At 44.9% G+C, this 19667-nt stretch overlaps 1 protein-coding gene across 1 annotated transcript in view; it reads right to left on the bottom strand.

The window, feature by feature from the left end:
* The window catches only part of LOC112109713 (gamma-aminobutyric acid receptor subunit gamma-3), a 514545-nt gene that overhangs the window by 489907 nt on the left and 4971 nt on the right, over positions 1-19667 (bottom strand). The window lies entirely within an intron of this gene.

Below are 19667 nucleotides of genomic sequence, written 5' to 3'. Positions count from 1 at the left end.
GTTTGGCGTCTGTGTCCTGATTTCTAACAGTCTCCCCTGAAATTGGCACTCACAGTTGTGAGCCATTCTAGACAGTTTGATGATATCGGTGGGGAATGCTAGTGAGAAAAACTATGATTTTAACTCAGAGTTCTTGACTTGCTTTTCATTTGCAGGAGGAGTTCGTGTTTTTGGACAAGGAGTAGGGGGCATAGCCTTTCATTGCCTACAGCCCAAGGATGGAACTGTGTCTTCATGAAGACCTAAATCCAAAGGACTCTGAGACAGTGTTGTGTAGTGGAAGCCCCCTTCCAGGTCACTCCTAAAGTACTGCTTGCTGGAGATATGTTGCTGCAGTTTTTATCACAGTAAAATCCACAGCGATGATGCAGGGGGACCTGGGGGGTTCTGAGTGGAACAGTTGAATTTCCATGAGAAAAGGGAGCAGTAATGAAGATAAAAAGAGAAATAGAAAAATGGATTCAGATTGGGAGAGAAAAATGAGCCGGGGTGTCATTTGGATGAGAACTAGCTGAGTGCAGATCATTCTGCATGAATGTATTTAATAGTGAACTCAGGTGCTAATATTTCTTGCAAAGTCATCATGCTGACTGAACAATGCCTTACAGCCCAGCTCCCATGATCTGTAGAGACAATCCATCTTGTCTCAGGGTGCTTGTGATTTTTCCCCCATTATCAACATGACCATAATTTATTTTTTCCACTCAGTAATTGAAGTGTTGAAGTCTTTCTGATGACACAGGACTTTTGGGGGGAAATGATCATTAACATTACAGCTGTAGACCCACAAAAAAGGCATTGCAACAGGGAGTGTCAGAGACTAACCTTTAGGTACCTAGAAAAATCACAGAAGTAACACTGCAATCCACACAGGGTGACTTAGGCACCTAGGGTCCCTATGCACTGGATGAGGAGAAATAGGCATCTTAGAATGGGATGCACAAAAGCCAGCATGCTAGGTGGGGAGCTGCCTAAACTAGCCCATGGAAGATACCAACTGGGGAAGTGGGGGAGGGGTGTGCTCAGCCCCACTCCTCCCTCAGAGTTCCCAGCTGCAGGGAGGTAAGTCTCAGCTGCAGGGAGGTACCTATCTCTACTGAGCGATCCACAAGTGGGAACCTGTTTCCCAGAATCAAGCAGCTTAGGCACCTAGGTAGTTTCTTGTAGGAATGAGTTAGGTGCCCGGGTCGCTTCACACAAAATGGTCAGTGGAGGAGATAGAGCAGGTGCATGCTCGAACATTGGGTTAAAAGTTATAAGGTGGGTGGCACTCTCTCTCCGCTCACTCCCCAGCCTGCTTCCTACTCACAGGCTCTCTTCTCCATCCTTCTCTCTTCAGGGTACACCCCTCCCTCAGGGCCAGGCTCTAAGGGGCCTACTCTTTTCCTGTGTTCCCGCCTTCCCTCTCTAACACACAGAGAAAGGGGCTACAGACATGCTCACTACAGCTCTTTCTTGTGGCAGCTTCCTGGTGTTATACTAGCCCAGCCCATACCTGCTCAGGTGAGCTTCATCCTCCAATCAGGGGTTGCTCTTCCTGCCTAATCCTCTCATGTGGGACCTATCACACTAACTGGTCCTCTCTGAGCTTCATTAACCCTTTCAGGATTGGTGTGGGGTGATGGTCTCCCATCATGGAGACTTCCTGCTCAAATCCTTTCTCCCCCTCTGGTAGAGATGGGAGAATTCAACCTGGGTCTCCCACATCCCTGGTAAATGCTCTAATCACTGGGCTAAAAGTTATAAGATGGGCAGCAGCAGCTCCTCCTTCAGCTATATTTTGAATGGGGCCTGATCTTATCAGCAGCCTCTGAGCAAGCCTACCAGATTGGGCCTCAAACGCATTCATCCCCCGGTTCACAGATTGCTCTGGGCTTTGGAAGGATATAGGCATCTAAACACCAGAGCATGCACTTATTGAGTTCCTAGGGGTGGGCGGGCACAGGAGCAGAAACTTGGGACTTACCTACATGGTGCATGAGAGGGATGTGAATTCTAATGCACACCAATGTATTGATATTAACACACTCTAGGGAACTTTTAGTTTAGCAGAGTCTACTCAGGCTTGATAGTGCATTTCATATTGGTGCACATTATAATTCACATTCTTCTAGTGCACATTGCTGCACCATGTAGACAAGACCTTAGGTGGTGAAGGAACTTTTACCCTGAAAATGAAGGCACCCATAGGTGAATTACAGGTTTGTGGGGCCCTGGGCCAGAGCAAGTGAGGACCCATCCTCACACCTTCTGCCTGCGGTCCCTGCCTGTGTGGGGTCAGGGCACGTGGGCTTTCCCCCACCCGCTCGGCACTCCTGCTGAGGAGCGAGATCAGGGTGCCCATTTTTCAAGGGGCCCCCAGGCACAGGTCCTGTTGGCCCAGTGCCTAATCTGCCACTGTAGACACCAAGTGACTATAGGTGTCTGCCAGGATCAGCAGGAGTTTCGTACAGAATTTTTGTACAGAAAGTAATTTTTTTTCAGGGGAAAAAAAACCAGGAATCCATTGATATCCACTTTCAGCCTTAACAATATTTTTAATGAATTATTTGTGGGTGGGCAGAAGATTTACTAGATTTGAATCAGCCTTAGAAATGTACATGTATTGGGGAATATATATCTGTAGCAAGGCTGCTGACTCACCACCACAGCGCCTCCTGCTGGTCAGTCCAGGAATTAGCTTATCCAGTTCAGGAGTGCCCTCCTCTGGCTAGTTTCTCCCTGCCCTTACCTGCCCCTCTGCAGTCCCTTTATCTCCACCACGTGTAGGCCCCACGTCCCTCCTGGAATACAGTACTCCTGACCTTGGGGTGCTGCCCCTCACACAGGGAGCCCTACTCCCTTGAGCCCACCTCGCCTCAGTGATCCACTGCCAGTCTTCAGCTAGCCCCATCCCTCAGGGGCAGACTGCAGTCTGAAGTGGCCACTCATCATTGGCTGGGGGTTGGACCTGCTTCCTTTCCCTGCAGCCCCAGTACCTCCTTAGGCCTTCCTGTCAGGCCTCAGCCTGGGAGGTCACCAGGCCTGAGCTCCCCAACTCAGCCTGCCCCTGCCCCTGCACTACTTTGTTGAAGGTACCCTGTGCCAGGGCCGGCTCCAGGCACCAGCTTGTCAAGCAGGTGCTTGGGGCGGCCGCTCCGGAGAGGGGCGGCACGTCCAGGTATTCAGCGGCAATTCGGCGGACGGTCCCTCACTCCACCTCGGAGCGAAGGACCTCCCGCCAAATTGCCGCCACAGCTCGCGACCGCGACTTTTTTTTTTTTTGGCTGCCTGGGGCGGCCAAAACCCTGGAGCCGGCCCTGCCCTGTGCTCCCAGGCAGCCTGGGCCTACCTCACAGCCCTTTTTATACCAGCCCCACCAGGCCTGGACTGGCTGCTACCTGCCTTCGCCTGATTGGCTCCTCAGGGCAGCCCTTTGCCAGAGCTGGTTTTAACCCCTTTCTCTCCAGAGCGGGGTGCTTGCCCCGCTACAATATCCATAAGAAGGGCTCCCTCCTCTGAGTTCGTATGAAGTCCAACAAGATGGGGATTCCCTCCTGCAGACTTTAGCAAGTCCACAGGCGGTCGTGTGGTGTGGGTGGAGTTATACCTGGGTGGAATATGGGGACAACACACACTGGGCAGGAATGAAAGGGGGGAAAGGAAGTCAACCAATAGAAACATTTTCAAGCATTTAAAATATTATATCTAGGTAATTCTCACTGTTTAAAATTAACATAAAGTGTTCCACCTTTCTCTGGCCGAATTGCACAATAGCTACTCTAGAGCAGCAGCTATTAGTTTTTGCCAAGAAAGGCCTGCCTAAGAGGGAAAAATGTCCTATAAGAGTGCATCTTTGCACTAGGAAGAATTAGCATGGACCAGGCAGTCACAAAGGAAAATGCTTTTGGGGAAAAAGCTTACTTCAGTGTGGTGCATGTCACCACCATACCACACATTGTCTGATTTTAACCAAACTTCCCAAGAAACACTCTACACTGAGATTAAGATGCAGTATATAAGCTTTTAAGGGGGTTGGTTTCTTTTTAGGAAGCAATGGAATGGTAGTAAAAATCCTGTATATAATGGGAAGCTGTCACGTTCAGCCTTAACCACAGAATAGCTACAACTACTGAGTCTATGAGTTTGACTGACGTTAAGTGCCTGCCATACTTCCATAGCCAGAATGGTACTTAAGAAAATAAGGATAATGAATATTTAAACTTTGAACTTATACAGTACTTTTCCCGAGATAGTCATCACCTAGAAACAGAGAGCTCCGAGTAACCCAATCTGATGTAGGATTAAGTATTATTTACATTCACGTTCACATAGCAAGACCTTTTCTGATTTTTTCTTTTGTTTGTTTTTGTTTTAAGAAGCTCTGGTGGTAGGAATCACCTCTGATTAGGAGCACAGGTCACTGAGCTCCTCCATAGCTTACAAACTAATAAAACCCCATCAACCAGATGAATTACTTATGAACCCAACATTCTTATTCATTCTATTGTACAGCATGCACCTCATGCCTGGTAAACCCATCATTCCTTCACCAAACAGCTGCATTGTAGCACATTGTCCTAACTGGTAATACACCCTGAGTGAGGCACACTCTCAGAAGGGCTGGCACATGTTGTAATATGCGGTACCATTCAGAACCAGGTCCTCATCTGGTGTAAATCAGCATACTTCCACCAACTGCATGAGTTTTACCTTTCACATAGCCCGTATTTCTACAAAAGGACAAAAGCTTTTTGTTTATTTTGCAGGCTCTAATGAAGCTACACTGATTTTACACAATGCGTTTTGTGTTAATCTAGTTTTGCTGGGTCATACACATTTATATAAAATGATGATGTCAGCAATTTTCCTGACTCACAGGAACCTTTTCCAGTTCTCAATAACTTCTCTAAACAATACCAATATCCAATGTGTATCCATCGGCAGTTATTTATGCAATGCTCAATTTATTGGGCTCAATGCATTGCCTTTAGATTTACAAAATTGGACAATCTTACATCAAATTGGTTTTGAAGCAACATATTCGTGAATCCATTGTAGCTGAGACAAACCAAGAATAGATTATACTGATTTTACCAACATAATTTGAGTGCTACTTCAAACATGAGGAACACATGGGTGCTTTGCCCAGGTAATTGTTTATTTCACCATTTAGCCCTTTCGTAGACCTTCCATAGCAAAATATAGCTGCTGCTGTTATGCATGTTGGGGTTGTTTTTACCATTATTGGTTAGGGATCCCAGGCAGTAAATCTTCTGCAAGGGGTGGTGGGGAAATCTGTTTTTCTTCCATCCAAGATTGTCAGGTTGTTCCTATTTAAATGTCATTCTATCCCACACTCTAGCAACCTTTCTAGGAGTGCCTGTGCATGTGAATTATCCAGGGAGCACAAATGACACTTGAGTGTTCTTTCGAGTCACTCGCTCCTGCACCCTAAATGCTACTTTGCATAGATTGCAAGCTTTTTGGGAAAAAAACGTCTTTGTTCTATGTTTCTGCAGTGCCTAACACAATGGGGGCTTGGGGTTCTAAGTGCTACTGTAATAGTTATATTAAAAAAAAACCCGTCTTAAATCCCCCTCTTCTTCCCATGTGAAGATTCCTCTTGATATCTGTGATGCTGGCAGACCAGGTGCCAGCTCATGCCAAGGCCCCAGGCCTCACTGAACACTGACAAATGCATAGCTGGAAAACAATCTGGCTTACCTGTGTTAAAATAGATGTTAAATTGATAAGAATGTGTTTAGTGTTTAGACCTTATGAATGGCTTGCAAGATGCTTCGTGCATTAGTCTCACTTATCTGTATACCATGTTATAGAGTGATAGCAAACGATTGCATTGTAAACCTCTAATTGTGTAACTCACCAAACAGGAAAAAAAGCATTAATTAAAATAAAGTACTCGTCCTGCACAAAAAAAAAAAAAAAAAAAAAAAAGCCCATTGGAAACAAAGGAGCCATTGTGTAGCATCAAAGGACAGAGACCTTGTTGATTGCATTCCTCACTCTATCTAAGGGGAGATCTGCATATGAACTCATCCCATCAGTTTGGGCTCTGAGGTGAAGGGAATAAAAATCCCTGACAAGGAGAAACTTGGTTCTCTTTGCTGCTTGGACTGTAAAGGGTCAAGAATTACCAAGCATAAGCAAAAGACCCCCAGCTGTTTTGGCTGGGTTAGCCCCAAAGGACATATCGAGTCTGTTTATGATATAAGTTTCTATTATCTTTTGAAAGTTAGGAATGATACTTATTTGTGTGTGTGTGTATTACCTTCTTTAATCTTGTAAATAACTAATTTCTTTTCTTAGTTAATAAAATCTTTAGTTTATTACAGGACTAGCTACAGGAGTTGTCTTTGGTTTGAGATCTGAGATACAATTGACCAGGGGTAAGTGACGGTCCTTTGGGACTGGGAGTGACCTGAATATTGTTGTGATTTTTGGTGTAAGGGACCATATCACATAGCCAAGCTTGCCTGTGTGGCAAGATAGACAAGAATGCCCAAGGGGGACTGTCTGTGGCTCCATGGTAAGACTGTTATAGTTCTTTGGGAGTTCACATTTATGACTGGGTTGGTGAAATCTCATTATAGAACATACCAACAGTTTAAGGTCGTTGCCCTGCTTCTTAACAGTCCGCGCTGGGGTTGACACTCTTGCTCCTGAGTCACTCCAGATAGCGTGACAATAACATTTCTAGTACTTACACACTTGCTTGCTCTAGAAGTGTAACTAGAAGGAATTGGGAGAACTGGGGTGTATATGTGATCCTGGATTGACAACTCATGTCTCCTTGCTTCCTGGTAGGGGATGTCTCAATGCTGTCTGTCTTTGTCATAGGAGGCCCCAAGAGAAGACTATCACTGGTGAGTAATAATTTTATCTGCTCAGACAGAGATATGGCAAAGCTGTCTCTCCAATATGATCTAGAAAATATTTTGATCTGTGATGCAGTCAGCAGCTCCCTACCATTATGTCTGGGACAGCAAAGCTGGAGCTGATTTAAAGAATCAGGTGTGGCAATCAGCAGCTGACAGAAATAGAGGCAAACCATGCAGAAGCAGTAGTCTGTAGTGCACTTCAGGGTGCATTTCTCTTTGGCACTCCAGGAAGGCTGAACAGGCTGAGGAAAGACTCCAATATAGCTTGAGCAGTAAAGATTATAATTTGTATAGTGCTTAAAATGCAGTTCTAGTCTAAAGAGTGACTGAGTCAAAGTGCTGTCTTCTCCGTTAACAGATCTGCTCTCTGTGTGTCTTCAGAAACTGCTTACTTTAGTTACAATCAGAAGTTTTTAAATGCTTTTTTCTCCTGTAAACCCTTGTGAAGCCAGCACAGCAAAGAGTGACAGAGATGGATCTGATTCCTCTTTGCACATCATCAACAGAATATCTTACCAATTTCCATTAGCTACACTTGTGCAAACCCACTAAAGGCAAATGGGAGTTGCACAGCTGGCTAAGGGGCTAATTCTGCCTGCAGAACCTTTCCTACTAGTCATGAAAAGGCAAGGGGGGAGAAAAAAACACAGCTTGACTATTAATCCAGGTTGAGTTTGTGGGGCTGACAGAAGAAGCCAACATTTTTACTTTTAAATGGAGCACATTGGTTTGGACTCATGGGTATCCAAGGGATGGTTACCAGAAGCTGTGAAGGCTCAAATATACAAAGGGAATGGAGGAGGCAGCTAGGGTGCCAGTGCCTATGCAAAGGAGATGGGGACCCAGACATTGGTGGCATGAGGTAGTGAGTCTTTTTAAAAAAAAAAACACATACACACATAAGGCCTTGAAAAATCGAGAGCCTGCCCTCATTGGACTGTCTACCTAGCTCATCAATACCAATGCTAACGTAAGTGGGGCAAGACTCAAATTTGCTAATTAAAAATAGCACAGTCCCCATGTTTGAAACAGCCCTCATGAACTAGATTTGTAAAATCAGTACAAGTCATTCTTGTCTTGTTTCAGCTAAAATGGATTCATGAATGAGTTGCCTTGAAGTCAATTTCTTGCCCACTTGTCATTTTTTAATTTCAACTTCAGACAACTTAAAAAGCCAGCTCTTGTGAAGGAGAGCAATAATAAAACAAGGTGATAAACTATCTCATGTACACAAGGCCACCTTTGCATGTGGCAAGAACTGATCCCTTTTAAATCCTTGGCCAAGTGCTAGAAAACATGAAACCCCCACCCCCGTGCATGGTGGCTGTGAGCCTTGGGAATCTCTAACTAGTAGCTTTAGGGGCAATCCACAAAGGCACTGAGATTCACAAAACTCCTGCTTGGCTGCCACCTAACCTTGTAGGCACCTAAAGTCAGTCAGCATCTAAGTTTTTGCTTCTGGGCATGTTCACAGGTGCCTATCTCTCACCTGAGCAGGCACACTGCGGCCTTGCTCTAGGCACTCAGATGCCTGTCTCCTGCCTAAGCCCCAGAGCTATTCATAAACTGGGGGAAGATAAGCATTTGGCCACATAGATTGCATGCTGGAGCCTGATCTGGTAGGCATGCCTAGGGGGAATCACCACTAGACTACAGAATATTCTGATATGGGTCTCCCTCCATTTTTCTTGTTGAAGATGTTCCATTTTTAATAAAATAATTGTTTATTTAAATATTAAGTGGACTAGAATTAGAATGACTCTGTAGTCCAGAGTTAGTTGATTCATCCCCATTCAAATCGCTTTTCCCCCACGGGGGGAGGAGGGGGGAATTGAGCTAGGCATCTCCTACATCCTAGGTGAGTACCCTATCCACTAGGCCAGGGGTTCTCAAATTCTACATTGGGACCCCAAAGTGGATCACGACCCCGTTTTAATGAAGTCGCCAGGGCTGGCAATAGACTTGCTGGGGCCCAGGACTGAAGTCTGAGCCCCACCTCCCGGGGCCGAAGCCTAAGCCCCACCACCCAAGGCTGAGGCCAAAGCCCCCCGCCTGCAGCTGAAGCCCTTGGGCTTTGGTTTTTGCTCCCCTCCACCAGGGGCTGCGCGGCTCAGACGGGCTCAGGCTTCAGTCCCCGCTCTTGGGGTCATGTAGTAATTTTTGTTGTCACAAGGGGATCATGGTGCAATGACGTTTGAGAACCCCTGCACTAGGTAACAGGTTATAAGGGGGAGTCTTCCGCCAGCTGTATTGTTTTGAGCCCCAAACATGATTTAGGGGAGGGAACCAAATACTTACGTTCCCCTCAATTCATGACTCGCTAGCAGAAATAGGTGCCTCTTTGCAGCCTGGACTTAGGTGCTGAACTCAGAGAGGGGTGGGGCTTAGCACACACCCCTCTGGTCAGCCTTTCCCATTGGCTAGCTTAAGGGTTCTCATTATTTATCCACAGTGGAATGGTTTCAACAGGAGAGATGGAGGGAGCCTCTTGCCCCATTCTATATCCCAATGGTTAGGGCACTCAAGTGAGAGGTATTAGATCCCTATTCAAATCTCATCTCTTCCTGAGGTGGACGGGGGAGGTGAACTGGGGATCTCTCATATCCTGAATGAGTACCCTAAGCACTAGGCTAAAAGTTATGTGAGAGGGTTAACAACAACAGGCATAGGCCAAGAGAGTGTTTGCAGCTGAGACTCCCAAGAAGAGGGAGGTGCCTCCCTCCACCCTTGACTTAGGTGCCAAGCTCTCTGAGCTTAGGGCACCCTGCTTGCCTTGGCATCGCCTATTGGATACCTAAGGTGAAGAGCCACCTCGTGTGCTGGCTTTTGTGAATCCCATTTTTAGGCCCTTCTCTTTCCCCATTCATTGTATAGGGCGTGTAGGTACCTATCATAGGCTTTGTGAATTCCACTGATTTTCTAAGTGCCTAAACATTCAGCGTATTGATGCTGAGTGTTGCATGCCTAAGTTCCTTTGTGAATCGAGGCCATGGTGTTCTGCAAAATGTAGTTCCCTAGGGGGGCTGGGATAAGACATTTTGTTGAGGGAATAATAGTATGTGACTGAGAAAATTGATGAATGTGGTTTTAAGAAATATTCTTTGTATTGAAATGTGATGAGAGTTGTTAGAGTTGGTCAGGAAATGGTTTTTGTTCCCACAAAAAAAAATGATGACAATAAGATTTCATTTTTGTTGGAATTGTCTTGATTAAATTTTCTTTTTTTACAAAAACCTGAATTTTTTTAAACTATAAATATTTCCCATGGAAATTTCCATTTTGATGAAAAAGCCATTCTGTCATTTTGCCAAAAATAGGTTTGCATGAAAAATGTGAACAGTTCTAGTTCTTGCATCACATGTAGCTTGCTTCTAAATGAATGAATGAAGAAGAAGGCTTTACTGCTCTTGGGTGGGTGGCGGATAATGGGTTGTCTATAAAAAAGGCTGATTTGAAAAAACAAGGATGTCTTGTCTTGCATAGGCAGTGCTGGGAGCGATACGAGTAGTGAGAAGCCCGGGTCTAGTAGTAAACATCAGGCTGCTATTTATCCTGATTATCTGTTAGGTAATTCCTTCAACAGGCTAATGATAATCCCTTATTTTGTATAAATCTCCTGTCAGCTTTAAAGTTTTAAACAAAGAATGTTTATATTCTTCTTCCTGGCTACTGACAGAATGATCTTGCAAACATGCATGCACATGCTTAACTTTAAGCAGGTGAATAGAAGTTAAGCATGTGCATAAATGTCTATCAAATCCTGCACGTGAACCCACACATATAGACCCTAGTGTCCACAGAGTACCGTATCCTATTGGCCACAGGGCTTACACCTGACTGCAGGATCAGGGCTTTCCTCCCTGCTAGTGCCGCCTCTACAGAAGAAGGAAGGGTCCATAAAAAGTCCCTCAAATTAACATATAAATAACATTGTAATTTTTAAAAAAACAACAACAACGGTTTAATACATGCCTGGAAACAACTCCCATCTCGCAAGCCCTTCTTTTCTGCTCAGATTTGTTTTTCCTCTGGGGAAAGCACTAGGCTCATAGAGAAGTGCCTGCCCATTGTCACCAATCAGAGAGACTCTTACAGACAGTCTGTGTCTGTTAAGTCTTCTATTTCCCCCCATTTGGGCAGATCTGATTCCTGTTATGTTTTATAGCAGTAATTGTCATTTGATAGTGTGTAAAATATGTAATTCATTTTCCTTGAATTACATTTTTTTAAAGAGAGGGAAACATTGAGGGGAAAAAATCCATTCAGGATCTTCATTCATACTTCAACATAACAGAAAAATTACATACCCGGTTTACAGCCCAGACTGAGTCTGGAATGGGCAATCTTGCTCACTGATGTGATGAGTGGATATGTTCTCATTTCCACTTCAGAGTGGAGGGATTCAAGCCCTTTAGCTCTTCTTAGCTATTCAGCAGCCATGAATAAGGCTCCAGTCCTGGAAATGCTTACATAAGAGCTAACTCTTATTATTTATGTATTTATTTTGCATGTGGTTACCTTTACTCACGTGGGCAGCTCAACTGACTTGAGGAAAGTTAAGTATGAGCACAAGTGTTTGCTGGCTTAGGACATAAGACTCTCATCCTGCAATTGACGGCATGTGCACAGACAATTGTGCCTGCACAGTGGCCCACTGAAGTCCATTGGGTTTTATGAAGGTTGTAGGCTACCAGTTATAGGGGCGAGACCTACATTTGTAAGAAGCTTTGTTGATACAAATGATTGGCCCATATGTAGAATAAATTGAGTGTATGAGCAATAAAGAGCTAATAATGGTGTTCAAGATTTTTTTCTGATCTGAGTTCAGGGAGCTTGTGTGGTGTCATAGAAACCCAGAATGGTGTTATAGACTTGCTCTTCACAGGTGTAAATGCTTGGGGGTTTTATCATAGATCTCCTCTCACTCCATTCCTTTTGACCATTTCCCCATCTCTCTGCAAGCTGTTTCCCAGACAGGGTTCCCCTCTGCCCCAAAGAAGATTCAAACAGACCACAAAAAATTTGAACATTCTCATAATTTGTGGGTGTGATATCATCGGTCCTCTGTGGTTTCTGTTCCATCTATGAATTCAAAGATTTTTGCTGCACACAGTAGCAGCACACTTAACACTCCTACCGATGTTATTGCTCTCCCAGGAGTTGAGTGAAATCTCCTTAAAGCTGGTGGATGAAACAGCCACCCTTCATCTATGCAAAATTTACAAAACCATTAAGTTCATTTATGGAATGAGAGAACTGAAACAATAAGAGCTACTACCCAAACTACAGGCCATGTCTGAGGTATGTGGGGAGAGGGGTTTCACTGTGGGCAGAATGGGTATTGGTTTTGGTGGAGCTGTGTGTGAGAAGAGAAGCACCAGAGAAGTTAACAGAGAAGCAGCAGAAACCCAAGGAGACAGCAGGACAACCACTGGGAGTGTAGGCCTCAGAAAAATCCTAGTGAGGGAGACCTTTTGGGGTAGAGTGCCGGTCTGAAAGAGGCTTGGAATTATGAGCAAAGAGACTATCTCCTGATGTTTGATTCCTGCTTTGTTCAATGTACATTCTTTGTAAATAAACAGGGTTGTATCAAAGAAATACCTGATTCCAGCATCAACTTCTCCTCCTAAGAGAAACAACCTGTAGGACCCCATATATTGGTTAACTGCTCGAGTCAAGAGAGGTAATATTATTTTTCAGGCTATAGAAATATCAGGTACTCGAGATGACATAAAAGTAATCATGAGAAACCTGTGGTCTCATCAGCAATGGTGAAGTAGTAGACGTGAAAAGAACCACACACAGCTCTTATAAATGTACAGTGGCCTCACGTGAGGGGGAAGAATGGAAGGTGCATAGGCCCTCATGAGGGTCCAGCTGCATAGCCCTGGCAGGTAGCACTAGATAGTCATTACTGCAGTGTCAGAAATGGATGGGAGGCTAAGGGCTCTGGAGAGAGGAAAGAGAGATCTCATAGCAAGAGGCTCAATTTGCTTTTGTAAGCCACAAGTCTGGGTGCGTCAGGGACCTTCCTGTGAGCCAATGTTAAAAACATACCTAGTTTGAGGGCATGTTACTGTCAAATGTTATGGAACGACTCTTTGTCTTACTTGTTGTTGTAAATTTGGAGAGGTGATGCGATGCTCCTCCTCCTACCCTCCTTTCTCACTTCTAGGTGCTCTCTCTACTATGTTCACTTCCGCCTGCCCCTGTCCCCCTCACACCATTCTCCATCGCCTCTCTTTCTTGCTACATCCACAGTTTCTCTTTTTTTGTCCTTACCTTTTATCTTTTGTCCTGTCACATCCCTTTCCTCTCTTTGATGCCCTCTCTTATCCCTTATTCTCATCCTTCCTTTGCCCTCATTCTCTCCTCCTGCCCACATAGACTTCCTGTGTGGGGGAGGAGCATTATGTGCCCCCACTGCATACTGAGCAAGTCCTACTATACATGTGACGTTTCTCCCTTATATGACTTTCACCAACCATAAAAGAAACAGACAACATGTTATCTTCTAGATATAAAACTACTTCAGAGAACACAATGACTCTCCCTGTAAGGTGTCATAAATTGTATTTCTGAAGCAATGACGCCTCCTCTGATCTCTGCATGTGTGTCCAAGATGAACTATGTTACATGTAAAAATGAGATCTAAACAATATAATAAAACTAGCTTCATTTTTCCAGACACTTCTAAAAATTGAAAACCAGTCATGGACTAAACTGGACATAAGATGGTTGGGAAATAAAGAGACATTAAAATAAACTAATTTAAAAGGGCATATATTTTGTCATGTGCTACTGAGTTTTTTTGGTGTTTAAAAAATGTTAGCTATATTAGTAGGCAAGTTAGTATTGTTTGATTAAAAACCTCTATGGGAATGACAAAATGTGACCAATTAATGGGGGATAAGTGAGGTTTGGGCTGTCTGGATTTCAGGTTGCATTCTTGTAAATCACTCAGTGGCCTATTGCTTTGTCAGTTATTTCATTTGTCGTTAGATAAATAAATATGAAGTTAGGTCTTAGGGCCAATATTTGTACTCAAACTAAATGTCAGAGCTTAATCCTGTGTGTTGGGAAAATCCTGTTCCTCTGGTGAGGTCTGACCTTACTCCATAGCCAGATATGCGCTTGGGCTAGAGTCACAAAGGGGATTTAGGTGTTGCAATGCTCATTGTGGCAATGCCTAACTCCTAGGTGCACTGATGCATGGAATTGACAGGCCTGAGTTAGACACAGGCTTCCTATGCGTTGTCTGGGGAGAGTTAGATGCTAAGAAAGGGATGTCAGAATGCTGAGCAGGGAGCCACCTAAGCTAGCCAGGAATGAAATGCTAAGGAAGGGGTGGGGCTTAGGACCCAGATCCCCCAAGGGTCTTAGGGAACTAACCAACAGGCCAGAAGGAGATACCTGTCTCTGATCAGGATTCACAGATGTGAACCCTCTCCTGGAGTGAGGCACCTGAGCCAAATCAGCCCTTTCTAGGGAAGAGAGCCACTCCCCATTATAACCAATAGCGCCGTGACGAGGGCACTGGGATGTGTGTGAGTCAGCATCACCCCCCCTGCATTAATGAACAGGGAGAGTGGAACAGCTTCAAGAGGAGGGGCTGGGAGCTCCCCTGACTATACCATAGCCTGGTGGTTAGGGCCCCTGCCTGAGAGATGGAGGGTTCACATGAGGCAGTTTGAACTTGATCTCTCACATCCCAGGTAAGTGCCCTGACTATTGGGTATAACACATGCCAGCCAGCCTCCAAACTTCTCATCCCCCATCATCCTTTGCGTGGATTAGGCATGCTCAGAGTCTGCCTACTGGCTCAAGCCCTGCAAGCAAGGTAGATGCGGAAATGCCTAGTTGACAATCCTACCAGGGCTTAGGCATGAACAGGGGTGCCAAGCAACTCAGCAGCCTCAGGATTTAGTTGGTTTTGTGCATGCCTAATGGCAGAAATCAGCTTGCTGGCTTCAGTGAATTCTTTTTTAGAGGCCCAGCTCTCCCCACACAATGCCTGGGGAACCTGGCTGCCCAGGTTCTGGGAATTCTTGGACTGGGAATTCCACTAGGCAGTAGGGCACCGAGGGGTGAAGTATTGCAGCCTAGGTCCCTTTGTGACTCTAGCCATTAGGGCTTGATGCAAAGCCCACTGCAGTAAATGGGAGGCTTTGCTTTGACTTCAGTGGGATTTGGATCAGGCCCTTGAGTATCTGGCTGTCGGAGAGGCTTCAGAGCACGCTGGAGGCGCTTTCCAGGTAAGAGCCAATGCATCCTGCTCCTTGAGTTTGGTACTGTTTGCACCAATAACTTGCCCCAGAGCAGGTATTGTTAGTCCCATGACTATGGCTAGTAGTAAGTGTGTGGCCCAGATGCTAGACATTTTTATCAGTTCTCTGCTATAAACTGTTAATTTAGGGTGTGTTCTTTTTTTCTATTCAGAAAATAATTATTGCTCTGTGACATAATGGGAAAACTGCCAAATACAACAGTTAAAACCCAAATCTTTGGAAGCTGTGATGCTTAGGGAGGGAAAACTTCTCCCAAATGTGCAGCCATAGGAGACTAGGGTCAGATGTACCACTAGTACAATACTGCTTTGATTATAAAGTCCCAAGAGGTACCTTTGACTTAGATACCTCCTTTAAAGGCATCAGAGAGGTGACACCCTGTAGCACCTCTGCCTAATGCTTGAGTCAGACACTTCCCCTCACCCAGACCCAGTGCCTGCAGATTTGTTGTCATGTCTCACAGCTCTGAGGGTGGGTTTGGAAAGATAGTGACTTTGCCATATTTTCCAGAAGCGTGAACCTCCTGTGCATTTAGATCCCCTGCAGGGTGTTATTCCTGGCTGGCTGGGATGTGATGTGACTGAAATATATCATGTGGGCCCTCAGATCTCATGGGCAGACTATAAGAACATAGATCATTTCACTGCATGAGCTTTATGCTGTGCCGATCACACACACATACCCCTTTTTCCACTCACAATCCTCTTCTCCCTCTGCTTTTGGAATGAGAATTTCAAATATGGGTGCCCACATTTAGGTGCCAAACTCCACCTACATAGGACCCTAAAGACATGGTCTGAATTTCAAAAGTGCCAAACAACCAGCAGCTCACATTAACTTCCCTGGGAGCTGCCGGGTGCTTAGTACTTTTGACAATCAGGCCACCTATTTAAGAGCCTAGTTTTAGGCTTCCATTATCAAAAATCTTGGCCTCCGTGTAAAGAACTGGAATAACCAAGTGCATAGCAAAGTTGCATAGAATGGTGAGTAGCCACTGCTCCATTAAATATAGGAAATGTTGAACAAATGAAAAGCCCCTGATGAGTAGTCTGTTGTACCCCAGGACAGATTTAACTCTGTGTCTATCATCAGTTTAACTTCTGCTTGGATACTAAACATTGTATTCGACCCAGTGGTATATTCAATATCTTATGTAACTCCAATTTTTTCTTAATATTCCAAACTGTGTGCTTTCTCTTTTATGCCCCAGGATGTCTAATGCATTCCCCCCCGATCCTTTTATGAGACAGATACCACAGTTAAGGTAGGAGGATTAATATACTACATTAATCTATCTCAAGCAATACGTTTATATCTCTGGAAGCTCTTAAGAGAAAATTTAGCTTAGCTCTTTTCCTTAGTTCACATACGTTGACATTAGGAGCTTTGTATGCTCTGGCTTTGTAAAGCCACCTATGACTGTGCTCTATGGGAGAGGAAGGGGTGATATTGCAGTAAGGGCCTGGGATGCAGGAGGCTTGGGTTCACTATCTGATCCTCCCTCAGGCTTCTTGTTTGACCTTGGGCAAGTGCCTCATCTGTAAAATAACAATATTACTTCCCTTCATCACAGGGGTGTTGTGGGGGTAAGTTAATTAATGGTCGGGGAGTGCTTCATTGTAGGACTGAAATTATCGGAACCCTATACATAAACTGCATTGACAGAATCCAGAACTGTAAATGCTTTATCCCATGCTGTGTAATGCAACTACTTTATCAAAAACAAGATTTGTGACTGTTTAGGAGGAAAGATAATGGGAATTATTTGGGCACTAAATGACCTTTTCAATGCTGGAGAAAATATATGACCACTACTAATCTTATGGAAGCTCACTCCCTGATTCTGAATTATTATCTCGCCCCCCAGAAGCATACCTAATTTATCCTATTCATTCAGGTCTGTGTCGGAGAGATGATTTATCTCCAAAATTAGTGATCTGAGGACAGGTTGTACCAAGCAAACTGAAATATCAGTCCCAACATTTCTTCCAGATGTTACTAATGGCTGGGAACCTTGTTCCTGCTGCAACTCGGAAGAACATGATTCCATCGGGTATTAAAGATTTGCTGAAACCAGTCTAGCAAATTAGGGAGATGGAAAGATTAACTGTTGCTGTACAGGAAAAGCACAAACTTCTATCAGTTATGCTCTTTTCCAGCATGATGGAAATATCATTGTAATTACTAATTAAAGAACCCTATGTAGAGATGTTTAGTATAGGACAGATTTATTAGAATCATACTAGTGCCTAGCTGGTTGGCACTTGTTATAACAATAAGGACTGACCAGAACAGAGAACTTCTAGAGGGTACATTAAATACACTTGCTGTCACCGCATTTCTGTTCTGTCTGTACTCAGGGCTAGGGATTATCTCCCTGATCTCTCTGTAAAAATCTATCAATAGCAGAGCATGCACAGTTGGGCATTTTAGGTTAATTCCCTCACCTTTTTTTTTTGTTCCTCTACCTATACATGAAGTGAGGGAAATGAAAAAGCTAAATTGACTCTTCATTTCTCTCTCTCAAAGGTTATGACCAAAGTGTGCATAACCACAAGGGATGGTAAAATGGAAGATAGAACTACATAGATATTGTTATGGAAGAAAAAAATCTTGCTGTATGAGCAAGTGAGTCAAAAGAATTGATTATAGAAAGATATCTGTTTGGTTCTTATCTAATCCAATTCCTATCATATATCCATATTGCCACTAGACTCCCACATTCCATCTGATCTCCCGGGAGACATTTCCCCTGGTTTCTGATTGGAAGATTTAGGCAACCCCCCACAAGTTGCCCTTCATCTTCCGAGAGGCAAATCCAGCCCCCTCCTTCTGAGCCGCAGGAGGCCCCTTGGCAAGGGAACTTATGTCGTTATACAGCACTGTTGGAAGGGGGCCGGATCTGAGTCCACTGGGCTTCTGTTGCTGTTTTTGTTGGTTTTGTGGACTGTTGTTTTAATCATTCGTCAGGATGCACAGAGAGCTTTTTTGTCTTGTGTACTCAAATGGAAATAAATATATTCCTGACTCTGCCAATGACCAATCATATAATCCTGGACAAGCCATTTAATATTTCTGTCCGCCAAACTGCCCCTCTGTAAAACAGCTCTAATCATGTTGAGCATCCTCCTAAGGGTGCTGTGAGAATTAGTATTTGTAAATTGCTATAAAATGCTAGGATTGAATTCCTACTTTGTTGTACCCAACTGGCCTAAGTCTAACAAAGTAGTATTATTTGTAGCCAGGAAGTGGCTCCCTGCACTGCCAAAGGACCTCCCCCCAGCCTAAGGGGAGGATCCACAGGACCTGGATAACAAAGTAATTCTGGGGGAAAACAAATGAAATAACAGGGACAGGAGTGTGGTCAAAGGGCTAAACGTAGGAAACCTAATGGGGACACCGAGCAGAGAACCCCGGACAGCGCCCACTGCTCCTCGAAGGCGTCAAGGGAGCCAGCAGATGCCAACCAGAGGAACTCTGCCCGGATGCGTGAATGGACTGAGGAGCGGAAATAGGCCCCACAGTCGCAGGAACTCCCGTCAGCCAACCTCCTCTCCCTGGTTTTGTAAATGGCCAGTTTGGTCAGGGCCAAGAGGAGGTTGACAAGGAGGTCCCACGACTTTGTGGGGCCTCGGATGGGGAGTGCGTAAATGAACAGATGAGGGGAAAAATGCAACCAAAAATGTAATAATATATCCAAGCCGGAATAGGGGCTGCAACCTGGCACACTCTAGGTAAACGTGTGCCATGGTCTCCCTCATGCCACAGAAGGGGCAGTACAACAAAGTAGTAGAAGGCAGATATACTGGCCACTGGATTAACAGTTTTCTGTTCCCTGACTGACCAGAGCAGGGGCTGCTCCAGGCTAATGAGAACACCTGACTCCAATTAACCTGCAAAGAGTCAGGTGAGGCCATTAAGGTAATGTGAACACCTGACTCTAATTAAGGCCCTTTTGATACTATAAAAGGGCTCACTCCAGTCAGGCTGAAGAGAGCCAAGGAGCCAGAGGAGAGGAAGTGTGGCTGAAGGGCTGGTTAATGAAGACACTCTCAAGCCATTGGTAAGGGAGCCCTAAGGTAAGGGTGAAGAAGAGAGAAGTGGGAGAGCTGTGGGGAAGTGGCCCAGGGAAATGTAGCAACTCTGGCAGTGAAAGGTCGGCTGCCAACAGCTGCTACCATTAGGTTCCCTGGGGCAGAAACCAGGGTAAAGGGCGGACCCGGGTTCCCCCCAACCTGCCACTACCGAAACATCTCCTGGGAGGGGAAGACAGGCCCCTGTCAGGACAGGAGGCTAAACTGTTCTGAAATAAGCCCCTAGGGACAACAGAGACTGTGGGAGTTCTCTCACCAACCTCCTTGCTAGCTTATGATGAAAAGGGCTCAGTAGACTGTAACCCTGGCCCTAGAAAGAGAAGGGCTATGTGGAGGGTTGCAGTGAGCCACTGAGGCTAGCATAAACCACCTAGAAGTGCAGGACCCACGGAGACATGGTCAGA

This window comes from Terrapene carolina, unplaced genomic scaffold (genome assembly GCF_002925995.2).
Source record: "Terrapene carolina triunguis isolate 2854851 unplaced genomic scaffold, T_m_triunguis-2.0 Scaffold23, whole genome shotgun sequence".
Taxonomy (NCBI): domain Eukaryota; kingdom Metazoa; phylum Chordata; order Testudines; family Emydidae; genus Terrapene; species Terrapene triunguis.
Note: the sequence above shows the minus strand (reverse complement) of the source record. Positions and strands in the feature narration are given on the sequence as shown.